This window comes from Pseudopipra pipra, chromosome 16 (assembly GCF_036250125.1).
Source record: "Pseudopipra pipra isolate bDixPip1 chromosome 16, bDixPip1.hap1, whole genome shotgun sequence".
NCBI classification, from domain to species: Eukaryota; Metazoa; Chordata; class Aves; order Passeriformes; family Pipridae; genus Pseudopipra; species Pseudopipra pipra.
Genome location: NC_087564.1, coordinates 10,513,103 through 10,534,277, shown reverse-complemented (window position 1 = coordinate 10,534,277; position 21,175 = coordinate 10,513,103). Strand labels below are relative to the sequence as shown.

General features: G+C 42.6%; 1 protein-coding gene and 1 long non-coding RNA gene across 2 annotated transcripts in view; one reads left to right on the top strand and one right to left on the bottom strand.

Moving 5' to 3' along the window:
• The window catches only part of FAM20C (FAM20C golgi associated secretory pathway kinase), a 56,938-nt gene that overhangs the window by 20,246 nt on the left and 15,517 nt on the right, over positions 1–21,175 (bottom strand). The gene's annotated exons all lie outside the window — the stretch shown is intronic.
• Positions 6,766–8,106, top strand: LOC135423141 (uncharacterized). Its single transcript, XR_010434716.1, has 2 exons — positions 6,766–6,872; positions 7,958–8,106. It is a non-coding gene; the product is annotated as an uncharacterized LOC135423141 (long non-coding RNA).

The following is a 21,175-nucleotide window of genomic DNA, read 5'->3' as shown; positions in this document are numbered from 1 at the left end:
GTGTATTTTAGGCTTTGCCCTTAAAAACCAACACTGTTACTATAAGGCAAAGAAGCTACCTCTAATTCCTCTACATAGATCAGGGCATTTGTGAAAACACTGTGCAAAAACAGCCCATTGTTTGAAGCAGCACCAGTGGAAGGCTCCTGCCATCCCATGCACTAGATGTATACATATATATATATAAAAGCAGATTTTCACCTGAGCAAAACACTGAGTTACCACTCCTGCCTACACAAGCAGATATAATATGAAGGGATGAAAAATAAGGGCAAATAATATGATCCAAGAATATGAAAAAATAATTTTATACTCCACTAAACTATAAAAATAACAATAAACCCAGACATTCTCCTCTTTTCTGGGTGCTTTTCTGTTCCTTTCAGTGGTCTGGATTTGGTATTAATATCTCAAAATGCACCCTCTCTATACTGTTGCCTTCACTGACATTGTGCTGACAGTAAAGTCAAGGCATAATCTCACCAATCATCATTTCATTGTCTACCAGCACAGAAGAATAGCTCTTTTTTCATTCACTCTTTTGTGCTTTCAGATGTATAAGACATGAAGAGAATCTTTGATCAGCACAAAAAACGTAAGAGTTTGATCAACCAGGGAAAATTTCCTTCAGCAATTCAGAATATTACTTCCAGCTCTGCCCAGTAAGTAGCTGTCTGTCACTGTGGGAAAAGAAAATGGAAAACAAAAATTAGTGTAAGCACATTTGTCAGGATGTCTTCCCTTTCGGCACGACAGCCAGCGGTCCCTTCCTGCCCCCAGGAATGTGGGCAAGGAGGTGGGGTCCCAGTGCTGAGTGCTGAGCTCTCAGCCTGGTCAGATCTGTTTCACAGGTTGTTTGTGTATTATTATTATTATTATTATTATTATTATTATTACTATTATTTAGAAGGTGGCTGAAGATAAAGCAAAATGAAATGCTGTTACAAAGCAGGTGAGCCCTACGAAACCAGAGGAATGGGCTCCAGTGCTGCCCAGCTCTGGATGGATGTACATAGATGCACTTAACATATAATCCAGCACATACAGCAATATCTATCACCACCTGCTGTGGTATGGGCATGATGTGACCAGACAAGTAGGATCCTTCTTTATAACATTTGCCTGTATTTCCCCTGCACCCCGCAAACATCGATGAGCCCCTACAATGCTATTTTATGCCTTTCTCTAAAGAATCTTCAAATTTAAGAGGCAGGCGTAGTGTTAGAAAGCATGCAAGACTAAAACACTCGAGGTAAAATGAGTTTTTCCAACATCATGGGGTAGAGGCTGATCTCAGTTATTACGGAAAAGCAGCACCACTGAATGATGGGGTGAGTGAAATAAAGATGCTTTCCACGACCGCTTTGGAGAGCTGTGTACGGGGCTGCTTCTGTTGTAAGCAATGACACGCACGGCTGATTTTTTGGCCAGCAGTGGGGATTGAAGTGTGTTTTTCCAGAATTAGAAGCTCAGGTCTTCGTACCCTGATTTAAAGAAGCCTGCCCCCTGCACAGGGAGCTCAGTGGGATGTATACAGTCCATACTGGAACGCTGATTGCGCGAGAGGCAGCACACAGCACGCGGAAATCACAGGGGTGCAAAGGTGGGAGTCGGGCTGCAAATTCATCTTTGTCTCCCTCCTTTGGGATGCTGGTGGGAAGAGGGAATGTAGGACGGAGAACAGATGAACACTGATGCCACAGTGGCTAAGTGGCAGTGCTTGTTGGCTAGAAATGTTTTTCTACCATCCAGAACAAGCAGGGCTTGTACAGAAAAACAAATGAGTCACGGTATGAAAGGAAAGGCAAGGTCTGGGAAGCTCCTGTCACCAATTTACTTTGCAGAGAAAAAAATTCTTGACCCAGAAATAAGGTTTGGTTCATCTTTGAGGTAGAAACCTGACTTGACATACAGGAATGGAAAGATTAAAAGGTACTTGACAGCACAACAGAAGAGTTCCCTGTGCCAATGTTAACATGGTCAATGCTGTTGTCACAGCAGGGAGAAAAAAGCCTCACAGAAATTAAATTAAATAAGCAGGAGACATCATTAATGAGATGCTGCAATGATATTTTGAGCCTTTCTTTAAGATATCTTCATTAAGAAATTATATCACTATGAGTATTTTCTGCCCCTGTATGGCCTAAATTCTTTTGTGCTCTTAAGCAAGCAGTGTGAGCATTTTTGCCATGCCAAGCCCATGATATCTGTCATCTTTCCCCTTGATATATCCCTTTGAGGCTCCACTGTACATTGTCTGCTCGCCACAAATTGCAAACATGAAAAATGATACAGCTGCAAAAACTATTTTTGAAAAATTGTCAGAGCAGGCAGAGCTCTGTGTGAGCCCAGTTACCTGCAGCCTCCTTCTGGAAAAAGACTGCAGAGTATTTTCTACAGAGGTTTTTCAATATATAACATTTCTAGAGGTCTGAGAGCGCAGCAGGAAAAATATGTGTAAAATTAGAAGTCTGAAGCATTTCTTCAGCCCCGAGAATGTTATTTAATATGTCTGGGGTCATTAAGGGTAGGGATTTAACGGAACAATAACATTAAACATATTAGAAGCATAGCAGAGCTCAAATTTCTCTCAGCTTTTTGGATTTTTTTTCTTTTCACTGCACGTGATGTATGTGCCACTGAAATTCCAGGGTTCACAATAGGTTTCAGCTCAAAATAGGTTGGAAAAAGTAATTACTGAGAGTCTGATGTATTGATATGTAATTTATTCCTTTTTATTCATGAGTTTCCTTGTTATCATGACGAGAACAACGAATGCTAGTAAGCCTGTCCTCAAAATTTCCCAGGAAGCAGGAAAATATTAGTCCCATTTTTCAGCAAAAGCTGCAAAACATGGAGCTATTAAGGATTCAGCTCTGCCCTAAGCGAAGCACTCGAGCCTCATTAAGCACATGCTTAACTTTGGGCACACATATAGCCAGTGAACTATGTGTGTCCTTGACAGTCAAGCATAGACTTTAATACTTCCTCGGAGCTGTTTTGTGCTCAGCACTTTGCAAGAACAAGCCAGTGATCAGCACCAGATCCCTGCAGCAGCTCTGGCCGCTCCCCCATCCACTTCCACACTCAGAGTTGTTTTTTCTTCTTCTTCTTCCTTCCAACTACAACAACAACTTCTTTGGGAAAATAATGTGCTATTCTGCCAAAAGTACAGGTCAGTTTGGCCATGGGCTTTGGTAGATCCCAGATATCACCTTTCAGGTTGACACTGCGGTGCCTACGTGTGCTCAAGACTCCTTATAGGTGAAATAAGACTCAAATCCTGGCTTTCAGTGTGTCTGCTGCCCCACACGGGCAAATACAAATAGATCTAGAAAAGCTCAGACAACTTTTATGAGCTCTCGTGTTGCAGAAATGCCATTTGAGCTGTGCCAGGCAGAGGAATGGGCTGAGGGGCCACAGGCAGAATGTATGAGCAAGTTGTATGAGCAGTATGTACAGACCCAACATTCTCATCTCCAGACCAAGAGGAAGAAGTTGTTTTGACTTAATAGTGACACAACCAGAATCACCACAGTGTTTGCGCTCTGTATTCAGCACATTTGGTCCAGGCTCCCTCTTTCAATTTGTAGTTCAGAGGTTGAATTTCTGCCCCATCTCTCTCTCTCTCTTTCTCTCTCTCTCTTCCTCATGAAGTGTTTGCAGTTCTTAAGATTGTATAATAGGAATAAAACCTATGGCTTTAAAGAATAAATAAAAGGATGCTCAGGCTTCAGCTATGAAAGTGAAAAATCCTTTCAGATTTCACAGTTTTGTGTCAAGAGTGTCCTATATATCTACATGTGTATAGAGGAGCTCCACTTTACCAAGCACCCCAAAGGAGTAACCATGCTGACTTTGGGTATGCTCCCTTCTCCCTTCCCACCTGCCTGTGCAGAAGTTCAAACACTTTTGGCTTTTAATTTACAGTTCACCATTCAAGAGCTACTGAACTGCACTGAGTTAAGTGCCCAAGATTATGCAGATAAATAACTACCATCAAAATCATTAACAGGACAGAACCTACACAGTGTGTGGACCAACACATAAGAAAAAGAACATGAAATTCTCATTTGTACAGTGAGCTGCTTTACCAGCTATGGATCTCAAAGTCTCAGTACAAAACGAGAAGCAGGGGATCAGAACAGCCAAGCATCTTGTGCAACCTCCTCCTGCAAACCCCAGATCATCTGAGTGCCAGCAGAGAGCTCAACTCCAGCCCCTACACATCCTTTCCAGCAGAGTGCTCCGCACAGGGGGGCAGAGGATGTGCTGGTGCCCAGTCCTTCTGCTGGTCAGAGGGAACATTCGCCCAGGGAACTGCAAGTTTTGCTTTTCAAGCTTGTTTCAAACCCAAATCCTCCATAATCATGCCACTGAGGACAGCAGGCATGTGGTTACTTCGAGATAATGGCTCCCCAGGGCTGAGTGTTTCTAATTCCTCGGAGGTGTGATTTCCCAGTAAAGCACATGCATCCCTGAACTCTCCTCCCCGCTGCCATTAACATTCCTTAACTTGTGGCAAAGGGTGATGTGCCTCTCTGAGCTGGAAAGGAGGTGTAATTGCCTGCTTCAGACTACTTCGTGGTCACAAAAGAAGTGGGAATTGCTTTGATATGGTGTGGTATTTCATTGCCCTAATAAAGCAAACTATGCAATCTCTCTCTTTCCTTATTTTATTTTAACTCCTGTCTCGTTATTACTTCTGTCAGCAAACATGATCTCCATGAAGAGTGCCTAACTTCTTCTTTGCCCTAAGCTGGTTCTGCAGTTTGTGGGTGACCCTCCATTTTTTGTGTTTTCTTCCCAACCAGAATTTTGCCTAAACAAGGAATACGGAGCAGCACTTCATCGCTCACCATTCCCGGGCTCTGCTCTGGCACTGGCCCTATCCCACTTCAAAACCCTGCAGCTGATCACGCACCTCTGAGCCTGATTTCCCCTGACTGATGAGTCTCCCACTTGGGTTACTTCCATCTGCAGAGGGTTACATGTTTGGGTTACATGCAGAGGGTTACATGCCATTTTAGCTTCTCTATCTCCCCTGAGAAGGACGATTTTAACCTCCTGGCCTCCACACGGGCCCTGCTGCTGGGAGCTGCACATACAGTCCCTGCTCACCACAGAGCATCATCCCTCTCCTCCTTTAATTCTAGTTATAGACAAAGCATTTCAGGGAAAAAAAATGGAGGTGCAGGTTTTGAGGAGCATCACTTAAATGACAGTGGATGCAGGATTTCAAAAGGGCTCAGTTTTGGCATAACCTGCTCCATTTAAAAAAAAAAAAAGACATATTGAAATCTCTGAAAAATATTCCATATGAAAAAATCAAGAGCAGGAGGATGTTAGGGGAAGTGCTCTGGTGCACTACAAGGGAAAGAAGGCTCTGGCTGGCTTGGCTGCTCAGGGCAATCACTGTTTTATATAAACATCTCCCATCAAGCGCAGTGCGTTCTGTGAACTCCCACACTCGAGGTGCAGAGGAATATTCACGCTTGGTGGATCACAAAGACACATCCACTCAGAGCTGGAGTGAAGATAAAGAAGGGAATCTGTGTGTATGTGTGTCTCTCAGTGTGTGCCTGTACTCAGTGTGCCTGTGTACAGGCACACTGAGGGGAACACTACTCTGGCGAGGCTGTGCTGAGTTTGTGCTCCATGCAAAACAGGTGTTCTCCCCTTCCCCACACTCAGACATTAGTTTCAGCTAATTTAAATTTTAAAGTCTACCTATGCTGAGGTTGCTTGCTATGATAAGGGGAGATTTGAATAAAGTGTGCGATAAAAGTGTGTTCAGTAAAAGCAGAGCTCAGAAAATACAACACATGAAAAAAGAGGCAAGAGTAGAGGGCAAGAGAAGGGAAGAAAATTCTGCAAAAGATGAGCAGTAAAAGCTTTAGTGAAATGACATTGTTGCCAGATTTTTTTTCTTTTTTTTTTTTATGGAGCTGATTTATGACATGCAGCTGCTTTTCTCTAACAGTGCATGTCTGGTTACCTCTCCTTGAATTTTTAACTGCATTTAAATGTCTACAAAATGTGAAGCTTATCTACTGTATGTACAGTGTGATAGCTATGTGTGTGCATAGCCCACAGGAGTTTGGTTTCAAAGACAGAACTATGTTTTTCCTAAAGCCAAGGACATTTGTATTTCAATTTTCCTACCTTTTTATGAGCTGCAAGGATAAGTATATGGTGGACAAAAGTGATCACATAATTCAATCATTGACTTCATCATCCCATTCCTTCAACTTACTGCTTTCTTCTGGGTCTGATCCAACTTTCTTTCTACACAATGAAAGGTCTCCCATGAGTTCAAGGTGAACTGGCTCAGGAAAGACAGAACCAGTTCATAATCTGGGACTTCACCTGCCCATACTCAAATTTAAAGGTCAGTGAAGTCATGGGAAAAGCCTCCCACTGACTCCAGAGGATTGTGGAACAGATGCAGACTAAATCAAACAACTAAATGAGCCATCTGTGACAGCAAACACCCTGTCCTTGTCCAGGTGTGGATGAGGGGGACAGAAGACATAACCTCTGGTTTTAGTGTTTAGTTTAAATATGTCCATGGTATCTTCCACAGCTCTTGCTAATATAAAGATCAGCAAGATGTAGGATTAAGCAAGAGCAGGAGTAGAAGAATCTTAAATTAATATTGGACTTTCAACTCTGTTCACAGCACACTGTGTGTCTGACACTTTCAGGACTGAGATCTTGAATAACAAAGAATATACAAACCATCTTCCTGTGTCTTATTACAAGTCCCTCGAGTTCCCTCCTTAAGCAATCTCCAGTAGGCTGCTATTACCAAATACCTGAGTAAATACCAGTAAAGCTGAGTGAAGATCTTAATTTTATCCCAAATATTGGTAAGAATTAAATCTGCCTTTTTTTTTTTTCCTGAGAACTGTTTTCCATGCAGCTCACAGGCAATGATTGTATTGACAGAACTTCTTGACAGCAATATGAATGTCAAGAAAATATTACAGGATTAGTTACAGACAGCCAGAGCACTTTGTGACTGAATTGGCTTATTGGTAGAAGAGGAAACCAAAGGAAACAAAATAATGTGGGTTCACTGCTTGCCTCCAGGAAAATGTCTAAAATGACCCAAGGGTGCAAAGCAGGATTAAATTTGACATTCCATTTTCTACACATATACAGATCTTTCTAGTCACCTCTTTGGTTTCCAGCATCACATACACTGGTGTTGCACTGACACATGGACCCCATTCTCCAAATTAGGGATTTCACCTACACAGCTACTGTGCAGTCTGAGAGCATGAGATGGAGTGCCCCAGGAATGTCAGGACATCACCACCTCCAGCTCCCACCACCTGGCTCTGGCAGGGAGCAGAGAACAGAGCAGTGGGAACACTGAAAACAACAAAAACCCACCACCCTTCCATAAAGTCCTATAGAAATTAAACACTCAGCTGCTCTGAAACTTTTTCACCCAGAGGAGAAAAATAAGAGGACAAATGAAGTGAAATCAAGTCTTTTAGGCCATTTTTTCCAGATACACCTTTTCTTTCCACAACATACAGTCAGTCTTTAAACTACATCCTAAATCCGATTGCCTTTGCATCAGACCAGTAAGCACTCTGGTCAAATAGATCTATTTTTGATATGACCTTAATAGTTAAATCCTCCCATTAGGTACATGCACACAGCTCCTGTGGACATAGCAAGACTTCCCCTGCATCTTGCAGTGCTGTTTTCACAAATGATTAATATTCAGCTCTACAAGTTTAATGAAGACATTGTTTCCACTTATCTACAGGTCAGATGGCAATTGCAAAACAACTTACTTGTTAGATGGCTGTAGCTTGCCTGCTGATATGTCTGATTATTTATGCATAATATCCATTTGCAGATAGATGACCATGTTAAATTATATGCCTTTGCCTTATTATTTCATGAGCTTTAATGGTTTTCCATTCTTTGTTTATAGGAAAGAAAGAATAATCACTCATGCTAATGACGTGCTATACCTGTGTTCTACATCTGCATCTTTAAAGTTATTGAACTTCTTTCTAAAGGCATGTCAAAGACCAGTGGCCTGAAATTTTTGATTTTTATGACAATAAAGATGAGAAAGAAGATTGAGGCCTTTTCTTTTTTCCAAAGGCAGCAGGATTTTTTTTTATTTTTTAACTATTCTGAGATCCAGCCAAAACTTTTCACACACGAGCCTCGTGCCCAGCTGAATTCCCTCCTGCACAAAGCCCCTTTGTGCCAGTTACACCTAAGTCCAACCCTGAAAACTAATTTCTTCCAACACCACTGGCCAAACACATGCACTCCACGTGGGTACCACCTTTGAGGGATGAGAAAACCTAACCTGGGTTGCCAGAGAGCAGACATGGTCCACTTCCAGACCAGAGTTCGTGGCTCCAAATTGGCAAAGCCCATCTGAGTGCACTGCAAACAGATGGGAGGGAAGGAGGAAAGGCACAAAGACCTACAAAGCTGCTTTCTGGGAGCTTAAAGTCTGTCTCTGAGCTGAGACTCACTGACCCACAATTAGACAGGCAGCCCTGTGGCATTTGGCATTCAGCTTCTCCTCCAGGGACACGTGGGGACACTGAGGTTTGAGATCCAGCAAAGAAAGGTCTGTGAATTGCAGGAGAATTTTCTTGCTTCTACATAAATGCAACTACTACTCTAACGTTATTTAACTAAAAATAACCAAGTCAGTTCTAGCTCCAAATGTGATCAGCCCATAAATAGTTGGATAAACTCCTTCCAGGCACATCATGTACTTGATTTCCATTTCCAACACACACTAAAGCTCTGCTTATGCATAAGTAATGCCTACGAGTGGTAGATGGTAGATTTGCCTTCTTAAACATACAAACCACTCTCACCTTACTGAGCAAAGGGACAGGATGGTGCTTTTCCACACTGTGTGATCTCTGCTGTCTGAACACTGCAAGAACCACTGCTATTTTTGTAGAGGGGAGTTTTTAACACCTGAATTGCAGATTTCAAAGAGCGACATGTGCTCACAGACAAAAGCGAGTCCGTGGGGAATTTGTGGGGACCTTGTATTTCCAAAACTGCTTAAAAGAAGTCTCATTTTCATCATGCTTATCAACTGTGGGTGTTTGGAGCGGCAGGGGAGGCTTCAGAGCTCTTAATTTCCCTTCACGTTATTTTGCACTTCCAAGTCCTAACCCTGGGTTGCAAATTCAGAGCCACTTTGATGGATCACAGTGTGGCTGCCATGATGTTAAGTTAAACAACAGTCTCATTCCACGCTATAATTACTGCAAACAATTTCATAGTCTAAGGGGTGCTTTGCAAGGTTATGTATTTGCTAATGCTGCTTCTGTCACTGTTCATCACATGAATATTTTCTTTACCTGCTGTGTCTGTGTGTGCCTGAAAGAACCGTGGCATTTTTAATGGCATAATTTCCTGGGATGAACTGCAAATCAGCACAGCATGGTTTGCATTATTTATATGCCGAGTCCTACAAATGGCAGGGAAAACACTGTAGATTTCCTGGAAATAAATATATTCATTATCCTGAAACCTTGTGCACAGTGGATGGTATGTCAGGAAAGGAATTTAATTACTACCTCAAAAACATTTTCATTTTGCTAGATTTGTAACAAAAATAGAATGTCTAGACATATTTTAATCCAAAGACAAAGGACTCCTTACCCACCCAAAAATATCCCATGTCGATAAATGTAGAAACATGACCTACTGTTGCTGCTAATCAGGAGAAAATTCTTAGCATTTTTACAGCATGAAATAAATTGTAGATTGAGCCAACTGGGAATGCTAATGACAGAAGCTATAAAATATTTTGTAACATCAATTATGACTAAAGGAAAAGGACTTGCACCATAGATCAGCAGAATATTTTGCAGCCGTGCTTCATTTAAGACCACGATTCCTGAACATGATTTGGGAGTTGATTTGCCAAGAAGAATGTTCAGGAATATATAATTGGCAGCTATGCAATTGTGGTGCTTCTGCAATTCAGTTGTAGCTGCAGAATTAGCTTCGATGGGAGGGCGCAGATCTATGGAACCCACCTGACAAACCAGACTCCAGAGGAGTTCTACAGATCATATTAGAATCAATAATAAAAAATCTGATTTTGGTTAAGCCTTAAAATGGTTATATTAAATCCAGAACTAAAAAGTGATCTGAGAACTAACAACCCCCTCTTTTTAAAATTTGTTTTCACATGTTCCTTATTGTTATGCACAGACTACCTCCCTGACCACACTTCATAGGCAGAGTCCAAGGAAATGCCTATTTCTTCTGCCTTTTGACATGCAGGATTTATCAGAGGAGGCCACTATTTTCTGCTTTACATGTCATTTATTTCAGAACATCATTGTAACTTCATCACCTTGTCTTTAAAAACCTGCTTATAAGGATCCTTCCATCTTGATGGAATTGCCATTTTACAGAGACAATACACTGAACTGGGGACTGAGAGAAGGAGAAAAGTTACATGGAAAAAGCCAAAGCCAAACTTATATTTTCTTCCATTCTCTTTCTCCTTGATACAAAAATTGTTTCCTTGCCCCAAAATAAACCAACCAGTAGATTCTGAATCAACATATTTTGAAAGCACCTGTTTCCCTCCCTGTGCAGAATACATTTCCAGTATCTATACACCACAGGAAAATAATTTCCCACCCAGATACTGCTTTTATTCTTCACACCACGCTTGCTGCAGCTCCCCATTAAAGACAGACAATATTTGGTCACAAGGTGGTTAAATTAAATCTCTCCTCAACACAGAGGAGTTATCCATGTTCAGCCTACAGTGTTCCAGCCAAATAATGCTTTGCTAATGATGTCTGCAGTTAGATGACAAATCAGGCTATTTAAATTGCTTCGGCACATACATCCTTTACAGGCAGGGTATCCAGGTAACCATCCTAGCATGGCTTCAAGGTGGGAGGGAGAAAGCAAGAGCTAATTTCTTCAGCTAGGTGGAAAATTAATCCTGAAGAGATTTGTCTGGTTTGCTATGATCAATTTGAAGAAAAAAATAATGATTATTTAAAAAGGTTTTTTAACATACGTAGTTAGGTAAGAGAGGACAAAATCCTTGTCTTTCAAAAATACGGTAACTTCTAGTTCTATTTCTGAAAATAATTAAAAATATTTAAAAGCCCTCAATAGGAACATTTTCTGTACTTTAGTACAGGTTAGTATCAACATGCTTCAAATGACAGGAATTTCAGATGCTGCAACCAAACACCTTTTCGTAAGTTTAACATTAACTAAAATTTAGAATAATAGATTGTCTTGCTTGTTTTTTTCTTTTCCCCTAAAAAAAAGCTCAGTAATACTTTTAATACTTGGTTAAGGAAATGTCATTGCTGACCAGCATTAGATGCTGTTATAGCTCCACTTGAGAGATGTCTGTTCATGTCCTTGAGTGCCTTTGAGAAGGTTTTGCTGCACTGGTGATGTTGGTTCGGTTGGAGATGGGGGATAGGGCACCTTTTTTGTGCCCTGGCCTGGGCTGAGGCTTGTTCAGGGTTTCAACACGAGCTTCTCTGTCAAGAAGCCACATGGAGAGGCAGGAGATGGGAGGGGCTCCCAGTGCCCCCTGTGGCTTCCAGTCTCGGGGCCCTGAATATCTTTTCTGTGATTCCTCCCTTGGACCTCCTAAATATTTTAGGTAGGGTTAGAAGATTCCTCCAGCTGAGATAAAATGCTGAGATGAGAGACCAGATTTTATTTCCTCTGCAGGCCAGGAGGGCTGCAGTATTTGACCCCACACATGATAAAGGGGTGGGGAAGGGAAGGGACCCTCAGAGCCTGCACCATCCCTGAGTGGCTCAGCCATGGATTCTGCCTTGACACCTGCCAGATGTACAGGCATTTGCCATTTGCCAAGACAGTGAAACTACTCAGGCCCCTGTGCTGTTCCTCCTGTGGTGCAGACCATTTTTTAAAGTATTCATTAGATCTATGAAATGGGAAAATACAAACATCTTCTGATATTCCCTTTCCTTGAAAACTATTTTGGAAATTATGACTCATTTACTTCTTTTCCAAACAGGAGAAGTAATATTTTCCAGCACTCCCTGAGGATGCATTTAACTAAAAGCTAAGCCAGATGCAGAAATGTCTGCAGAGGTTTTCATTCCTTTCATAAAAAAAAAAAACAAACAAAAAACCAAAACAACAAAACTGTAAAGTAAGAGTTAAAATATTACTGAGTTTTAAAGCACCGTTGGTCTTTTGATTACCCTCAAAATCAGATCAGATCAGAGAGAAAACACAGCATATGACCAACTAGAGAAGGTCACATTGCAAAAGAATGCAGGTGGTCTCATTTTTTAACAGCAAACGCCATAGAAGCACAAATCTTCCAGCCACCAAAGAGACTCTCCTGGTCTGACAATTGCCACATATAATATCTGATGAACTCTGATGTCTCACTGCTCAAGGATAAAAACCCAGCATGCAGGGGCTGTAGGAACATCTACACAGTCAGAGGGAAAAATCTTGTATTATTACAGCAACCACTTATTTTATTCACCAGAATTAAAACCTCTTTGCAGACAAAAGTGGGGATTTTTTTTTTCATCCCTCAAAGCAATTTTAGATTTCTATAGAATCATTCAAAAGCAATTAAAATCCTGCTTCTGTTGATGGATTTGTATTCCTTGCTTGTAGTGATGTCAGGCTTTGAAATTCAGGGCTGTTGAGTGTAATTCTGTGGGGCTCTGGAGTCACTGCTGAGTGCCAGAAAATACTTCCTGTAAGTTCACATATAAAATGGCTTTGGTAACACCAAAATAGTTTTGTAGACATGTAGCTTTTAAAATCTAGAAGATATTGCAATAAAGAATTGGTGCAATATCTGGTGATTCAATACAGTTTTTAGGGGAAGAGAGAGATGAGAGAATCCAATAATCTAATAACAGTAAAGAAGGACCTGGAAGCTTTTCCAAATTGTGGTACTGAAAGAGTGACAGGGAAAATTAAAAAAAAAAAAAAAAAAAAGGAACAAAATCCTTCACAAACAAGCAAGTAAACAACCCAAACCCAGCATCTACATAAAAATGATTCATAGTCCTCATCCATTTAAAGGTCTGTGTTATTTAAACAAGTGAGTGAGCCTCCAATACAAGTGTTTGTTTTGGCTTCATTCTATAAAACAAAGGAAATTGTTGTTAAAAATGTAATTCAGATGTCAGCAGCAGGAGGCTGTTCCCAATTGCAGAGACACAAAATGGCAGGATTAATACTTCTGGGCCTGGAATTGAATCAGAGGGATGAGCACTGATATACAACCCTGAATAAAAGGAGCAAGCCATGCCAAACATAATGGGGTTTTGGGCACCTCCTGCAATATAGGTACCATTCTGATCCTTGAAAAGGTCTTTCTCCTGCCAAAGGATGCATCACATAATGGGAAAAGTATAGGGTCAGCAATATTGGATACATAACCTTGCCAAAACATCAGAAAAACACTGATCAGTGATTATGGCTATTGGCTTATCAGCACCAGAGATACTGAGACTGGCATCATGCCAAGAGTCTGGTGTTTGTGGGTAAACAGGGCAATTTCTGTCCTTAGGCCACATTTAGGCTACAGAATTGCTGCATTGTTGCTCTTTGAAAGGGAAATTAGTTAAATAAAGCTATAATCACGCTGCTGCCTGACACAGGAGATTGTTAGTGGTCACTAGGCAGAACTGGCAGAAGGTGTGGACTGGCTCAAAAATGATGAGATCCATGGACACCAGCAAAGCCCAGCTGAAATCAGCATGACAAGAATTGTCCCTTATGCTGCTGTTGCAGGTGCAGCTCAACCCTTAGCAAAGTTTGGGGTGTGGAGTGCTGCTGGAAAGGAGGGAATCACAATGGAGCTAACCAGGAGAGGCAAGACTGGTTTAATGTCCTAATGTTGGGCTTCTGTAGCACAACCAGTCTAAAGGGAGGGATGGGACCATCCACACACAGAATGAGCATTATATCACAAACAGATCCTGTATCTTCACAGCATCACACCCTGCACAGCAGGGAACAAGGCAGGCTGAAAGGCAACAACCAATTTTTTTTTCTTCATTTTTCTCTTCCCCTAAATTCAGAGTAATAGATACAAATAGTTGCTCTCCTGCAAATGATGTTTGAACTGAGGCTCACAGGAAATGAAGGCAGTTGAGGGGGGGCTGTAAAAGGCTGTTCATTAGCCCTGCCTTCTTTATGAGCTTCTTCTTTCCCAAAGCCATATGGGCTTGGGAGTGCAGCAGAACAGGGGACTCATGTGTTCAAAGAAATGACAGGATCCAGGCCTGTAAGGAATTCCTCCCCCATCCCTTCAGATTATGGGGTTAATTAATAACAGTTAATTAACGATGTGTCAATCATCATGCAATGCATGCCTGTGTGAGGAAAGCTGCCCCTCAGCATGATAAGCACTAAGGCCTTCCCTGGAGAAAGCCCCTGTGACAATTCCTGTGAAGCCTCAAAGAGGATGTTTTAATCCTTTTATCTCAGGATTCCCTTCTGGTGAGAGCCAGCCTCTCACAGGAAACCACCTAGCAGAGGTGGTTAAAAAAATAATTGCTGTGCTGTTGTCTTCAAGGTGAGTCTCTGGAGGACACAGGACAGTGCCAGGTGCCAGCTGTCCCCAGCAGGGAGCTGGGGCCGAAAGCATCTCAAAAACCACCTGGTCATGGGTGATGGAGTAGCAGTCACAGGTAGAATGTGAGGGGAATCATCTCTGCTGTGAAACACCCCGTGCCCAAGCCAGACACCCCACCACCGTGCCTGCTCTTCCCATGGTAACTTCAGGAGGAACGGGCATTTGGACACGAGCACGGAGGAGCTCTGCTCTCACTCCCTCTGCCAGCTGAGCATCCCAGGCTCTTGGCTGCCAGGACACTCAGCCCATCTGCTCGCGTGGCACGGTGCCCGCTCACAAGTTGTCAGACAATTTCACGGGTGCCAAAAGAACCTGGATTTGAATAGGTGGCCTGGATACGCTGCAAAATCCATCTCTTCTGCATGGCCTCGCTGATTGCTAACGGAGCAGGGCCTGGCTGTGCTCACACCGCCTGGAGCCATGGGCTCCTTTTGGGCTGGCACTGCCCCTCCCCAGCATGAAAGCAGAGGCTGTGCCATGCTTCAGGCGAAGCATTAGTGCCCTGAGTACTGCTGAAGCACAGAAAAAGCAGCTTCCATACCAAAATATCCAGTGTATGCCAAGATGACTTCAAGGCACCGTGATACCATCAGCAACACAAAAGCCTGACTCTGGGAAGCAAAGGCACGAGTGGAGCAGAAACCCCTGTGGCTCCCCACGGGCAGTGACAAGTAGGTCAGGCAGAGCAAAAAAGGGCATGTTTTGGGCTAAAATCCCAGTTACCCAGCTCTCATACCTGGCCTCCTGAGAGGCTGCAAAAAAAAGATGGTTTCAACTTGGAGCTGGCTCTGGGAATAGGAAAATTAGGCAGACAATGAGAAATGCAGGCTTTGCCCTCCTTGGGCAACCTGTTTTGCTGGTGTCAGAGCCATGAGATGTCAGGTTGGCTGCTGCTGTGAATGAAGGGGGGGGGGGCATGGAGGCTTCTTGTGACACTGGGTCATGCTGAAGGGGACAGCTGCCCCTTGCCCAGAGCTGGCACAAGCCCTCCTTGCTGCACCCCAGCCTTCTGCCACCAACAATCCTCAGCCCCACATCTCAATCTGATGGAGAAAACCAGGATTTTGCTGTAAGTTGTCTGCTTTTGTCAGCTGCAGAAGGCAGAGCTGGCACTGGAACTACAGCATTGCTCTCCCTCCTCTTGGCTGGGGCTCATCAGGGCCCTGACACAAAACCTGGGTTTGCAACACGAAAGGCTGAAAAATCTCTGGGTTTTATGTCTTGGGAATCGGATTTTCTGCTTAATAAAGCCCCTAAAGAATCAGATGCAAAAGAGGTTTGCTTGAAAATTTTGGCTGAATTATCATAACACGGTGATTCAAACAGGCGCAAAATACCAGGAAACACAAATATGCTGGGTCAAAATTCTCTTCTTGGGTATCATGACATAGACTCAAACAAAATACAAGGCAGTCATACTGGAAACTAAAGAAAATTATACCAATCATTGCTAGATTTCCCATTAAACCTACAGATTTGTTTAACACCTTCATTTCTTTTGCTGCTTGCTGCCAGCTGATCAAAGCAGTTTAAAATCCATGTACAGACTGTGTGTAGCTGAGGTCTGTGTAAAATATTTCTGCTATTACAGGTCTCCATGGCATTATGTGTCCTCTGGCCAGGTGAACACCCTGGCATGAAGAACCTGGACTACCAATTATCAAGGTTTACAAAAGGGCCTTGAAGTGCTAACAGGATCAGTTGGCTGCTGCTGCTGAGAAGGGTATCTGGCTTATGTGCTGGCTTGGGGTGTTTTGTTATCTACAGCACATAATCCAGCATTTTAAACTGCTTCTATTTACAACAGTTTGGCTGTCCCTCCCTACTCTCCAGCTCCCACACATTTTCAGATGCTACTTACTCTGGGTTTCTGCTACTTCTTCACATGCAAATGAGTCTTTCAGGCTTTCTCACTTTTATTTACCCCCATGCAGAACATCACAGCACGGTGGAAAATTGTAAGTTAAGAAAACTACTAGGACTATTGAACTAGACACTGAAAATGAAAAACTAAAAAGTCAGAAGCGTTCGCTGTGCCCTGAAGCTGTGTTATTAACAGCGATTTTGGCTATTTTAAACACACTTTTTTTGTTTGTTTACAACAGTGAGTCACCAATAGCCCCATGCCAAGGGCGTCATTTGGATGTGTGCTGTGCCCTCTCTCCTAAGCTTTGCCAAAACCTTCCTGTCTCAACCTGCAAGACACTGTTGCTTCAGTTGTCAGTCTGTCCCAAATGCCACACAGTTTTTGCATCGTCACTGACCACGGGACTGTGTCACCTGAACTGGTGACCTCTGGCGAAGTTGAACAGTGGGTCCTCAGCCCTAAACATGCTGTTTCATCAGATCCATTTCACTGCTGCTTATCTCCTGCCCCTTCCAATGGCCAGCAGCCCTAACCTAAGAAACCTGTAGAAATGTTGAGGGTTTAAATGAGCAAACAAACATCAAACAAATCTCAATCCGCATCCTCCGAAGCAGTGGGGATCCCCAGAGCTATCCCTGTGTAAGAGAAAGACCAGGGGCAGAGAAGAAGCAATTTAGCTCCATAAAACATCCAAAAATAACTCCTCCCAAGGGGCAAGATGAGCACAGTGCAACTCATCTCCAGGATAAAGCTGTGAGTGCTGCTCCAGAGAGAAAACAACTTCAGCCTGTGGTTTATGCCACAAGTCTTGCACAAATCATTTTCCCTCCCTGAATTTCAGTCTCTTGAGCCCAGTTTAAGGATTACAAATTGTAGAGAAACTGAGACAAATTCCCATGGAATGTTTCAGGGTAGTGGTATCTGCATATGCCACTAAAAACATTTTGGGCACATTTTTTTTGCTTAGATTTACTAGGACATCTTACCTCAATGCTCCACCAATGAGTCCCCTGTGTGCCAAGCCCTGTTACTCAGCAGTAAATTACAGATTATGCATTTCATGCCAGCTCTTCCCTCGATAACATTTGCTGCTTTTCTGCTCTGTTGATACATGGCAAAATGTGTGAAATAAGGAACAGGGGAACTAAAGTGGCTCTCTGATTAAAAGACAAAGCCACAGGACTGCACTTTTTGGTATGCAGAAAATTAAAGTGAAGAAGTGGTTTGATTAAAATCAGACACTGAAGATGGTTCTTTCCTAATACACTGTGGCAATGTAAAAAAAAAAAGTTAGCTATTGTGATAACTGGCTTTAAAAAAATATAATTAACACCAGCATGTCTTTGTTCCCAAAGACTAATTAGCAAGATTCTGTAAGCACCTAGAAGGCATCTAATCAAGTAGAGACAATTCTATACTGTAAAATGTGACTCAGGCCTCCCTTAAAATGGGGATAAGGGGCAGGTACAGACAGGACCTGTGGCTGTTTGTGTCTGTGTAAGACAAGAACAAATATATTGAGCATCATGTTACCATCTGCTGAAAGCAGACCAACAAATGAGTTGTAGAAAAATGCAAGGCTGGAATTATTTGTGCAAAAAGCCACAGCAACAGTGGGGCTGGCATTTCTGGGAGCTGCAGAGTGAAGTCTTCTCCTGTCCAGAGCTGCAGATGCCATGGGGAGGTCTGGGGAGAAGGATATGGGGAGAACTCACCAACAGTGGTGGATGGCAGCTTCCTAGTACTGGGAAGTGGGATGGGGCTGAAGTCCATGGACATGGTGATATCCAGCAAAACAGCCCTGGTTTGCTGCAGGAAGGTCTGCTCCCTCCCACCTTTGGGATGCTTATTATCCCATCTGGCTTAGGGCAGCTCCTGTCTGGCTCCAGAAGGGGATAATCCAGGCTAGGTCGGTTTGGGACAGCACGAAAGACCTGGTGCCCAAAGAGAGGGAAGGAGATTTTTTTTCCCCTTCCTGGCTGCTGGCACAGTGAAACCTGCTGTCACAGACCCCAAAGATCCTTATCTAAACAGACCTTTGAGCTACCTGGACTTGGCAGACTGGGGTCATTTCACAAACATGTTTGCAGAATTTGAGAATAAACTGCTCCTGAGCTGGATGGGATTGATCAATATTTCAGTCAGCAGTTGCTGAGCTGTGGCAAGGGAAAATGCAGTGCACGGTGACAGACAGACACTGGATTTTACTGCTGTCCAGGGCCATTAGTCAGACTCCATCCTGATCCAGCTACCCTTGAAGTAACCACAAATTTTCCAATCTGCATAAATGAGATTTGGACCAGAGGCACTGCTGAGTCCTAGGACACAATTTGCATTGAAATACTGAAGAAGTCTGATATGATGAACCGGATTAGTTATAAAAGAGAAAAACAGTTCATGCATAATATAGCAGAAGTTAAAGAACTAAAATACTATACAGCAACCTCCACTGTCCTCCTTTAGGACCACATTCAGATTCATGCACTTTAAATATCAAGAGATATAATTCATCCACTTAACTCCAGATTTATTCCTGATACAACTACAATCAAATCTGCCTATCAGTCTCACTCAGGTAAACATTTCAGCAGGGATCTGGTAGGCAAGGATTTGAATGCCCTTAAAAAGCCCTAAATCTCATGGATGAGGCCCACAGAATATCTGATTACTGATTATTACTTCCAGCAGCAAAGAAAGCATTTCTTCTCCATGATGTAACAAGACAGCACTCCTTGCAATTTTAAAATACACTTACATAAACTGAATGCTGGAATTATCAGATTCAACCCTTCCAACCAGTTTATTCAATTTTAGGTCTCCAGTAACCCACCTTGCACAGAACCAGTGTTCTCCAGTGACTGGTACAGTAACACAGTTTAAGCCAAGGGACAAATCTCAGCTGCTGGGCTGCACTTTGACCAGTGGCTGCTCAGTTGGGTTTCACACAGCACATTCCAGCGTGCCAAAGTGTTAATCCTCGAAGGCTTCTAGCATAGCAGCTACTGGATGCATATCTCACTTCTCTCGCTGCTCAGAGAAAACATTGCAATTTGATTTAATTGCTATGTTGACTTATAACAGTATGTTTATACTGGATGCCTGCCAGCTCACATGCAACAGGTTGGCAAAATGTATTTCCTCAAAACAGCATGAGATGCAATGTAATAAGGAAAGCAATCTTTCAGCTGCCTCGGTTCTGGAGTTCGTTTGAACTCCTCTGACTTGGAAGCAATGCTACCAATTCAGAAGGATTACACCAGCCTAATTGATATGATAATCAGGCCTGGAGGCTGCACTTCCCAGGTACAACAGCCACACTGCAACTTCTTAAAGGGAATATAACTGCAGGAAATGAAAGCGATTAACAGTTGTTTGTATTATGGGGATTGTTTGGCCTATTTAATATCCCTATCAAAAGATGCATTATTTGTTGAACAATCCTAAAAGGAAATCAAAGAGAAACTTGAAGAACGTTGCTAATCCTTTGTCACTGTAAGTATGACATCTAAAAGCCAGTAAAAAGCTGGGCTTTGCCAATTGAAACAAAAATCATAGAATCATAGAATCATTTAGGTTGGAAAAGACCCCTAAAACCATTGAGTCCAGCCACTAACACAGCACTGCCAAGCCCAGTTGTTACCCCAGCACACTGTGTTCAGCACTGCACCACATCCCCAAGTGTCACCTCCACATCCCCAAGCACCACTCAGCTTCCCATGGCCTTGTCTGCCACATTTCAGCCCAGGGGACAGCATCCATGTCTTTGAGCCAAAAGGTAGCTACAGGAGCTTTACAGAAACAGAAGGGTGAGTGTGCTTGTTTCATTTCCATAGAGCACCAGCTTTGCCCTAGGCTGTGACTGCCCACTGGTTTTGTGGCTGGCGCTGGGATGGGTCAGGGCTCTGAAGGTGCAGGAACATGGAGATGCTCCCAGTGGGCAACATTATTTCGACAGCAGCAAGTTTCAGGAGGGACAGCAAGGGCAAAAGTTACAAAAAATGTGGTCAGCAGTGTTTGATAAGTTAATGAAGGAGACGACCAACTGTGATTCAAGGGCACTTCATTTTTTGATCCCAAAGTCTCCTCTGGCCTGGTATCACCCTCATGCTGATTGGTTCTCCTTCACTAAAGACTTTAACTTTGAACTTCATCTACTGAAAGAAACAGCCATATGGCTCTTACCAATACTGTATTGTGACTTATAATACCAGAAGAAAAGAAAAAAGATGTTAAAAATATCCAGTAAAATCTAAAGTTGGAACAGAACTGGCTTTTATCTGTTTCAGCCAAAAGCAAGTTCACAAGATACAGTAGTATTTCTTTGAATGGAACAAATAAACCTCAAAGATTTTATAATGAATACCCCTTCTGCACATTTGTACAAAGCAGTCTATAAAACTGGGAATGAGAGATGTCATTCTTAAACACAGACCACAGGACACTTTTCTCACAACTCCAGTAACTAGGTATCATTTTCTATTGGATCCTATTTGGCTTTTCCATAAGGAACTGTAAAAACCTCTCTCAAAATCCTGGCACCAGTGTGTGCAATAGGAATCCTAACACTGGCTCTGTTGGAGCAGAATTTCCCTCTTCAAGAATAAAGCCTTGGGAGGAAAAAAAATAGCATGTTGGTTTTGTGGCTCAGCCAGCTATTT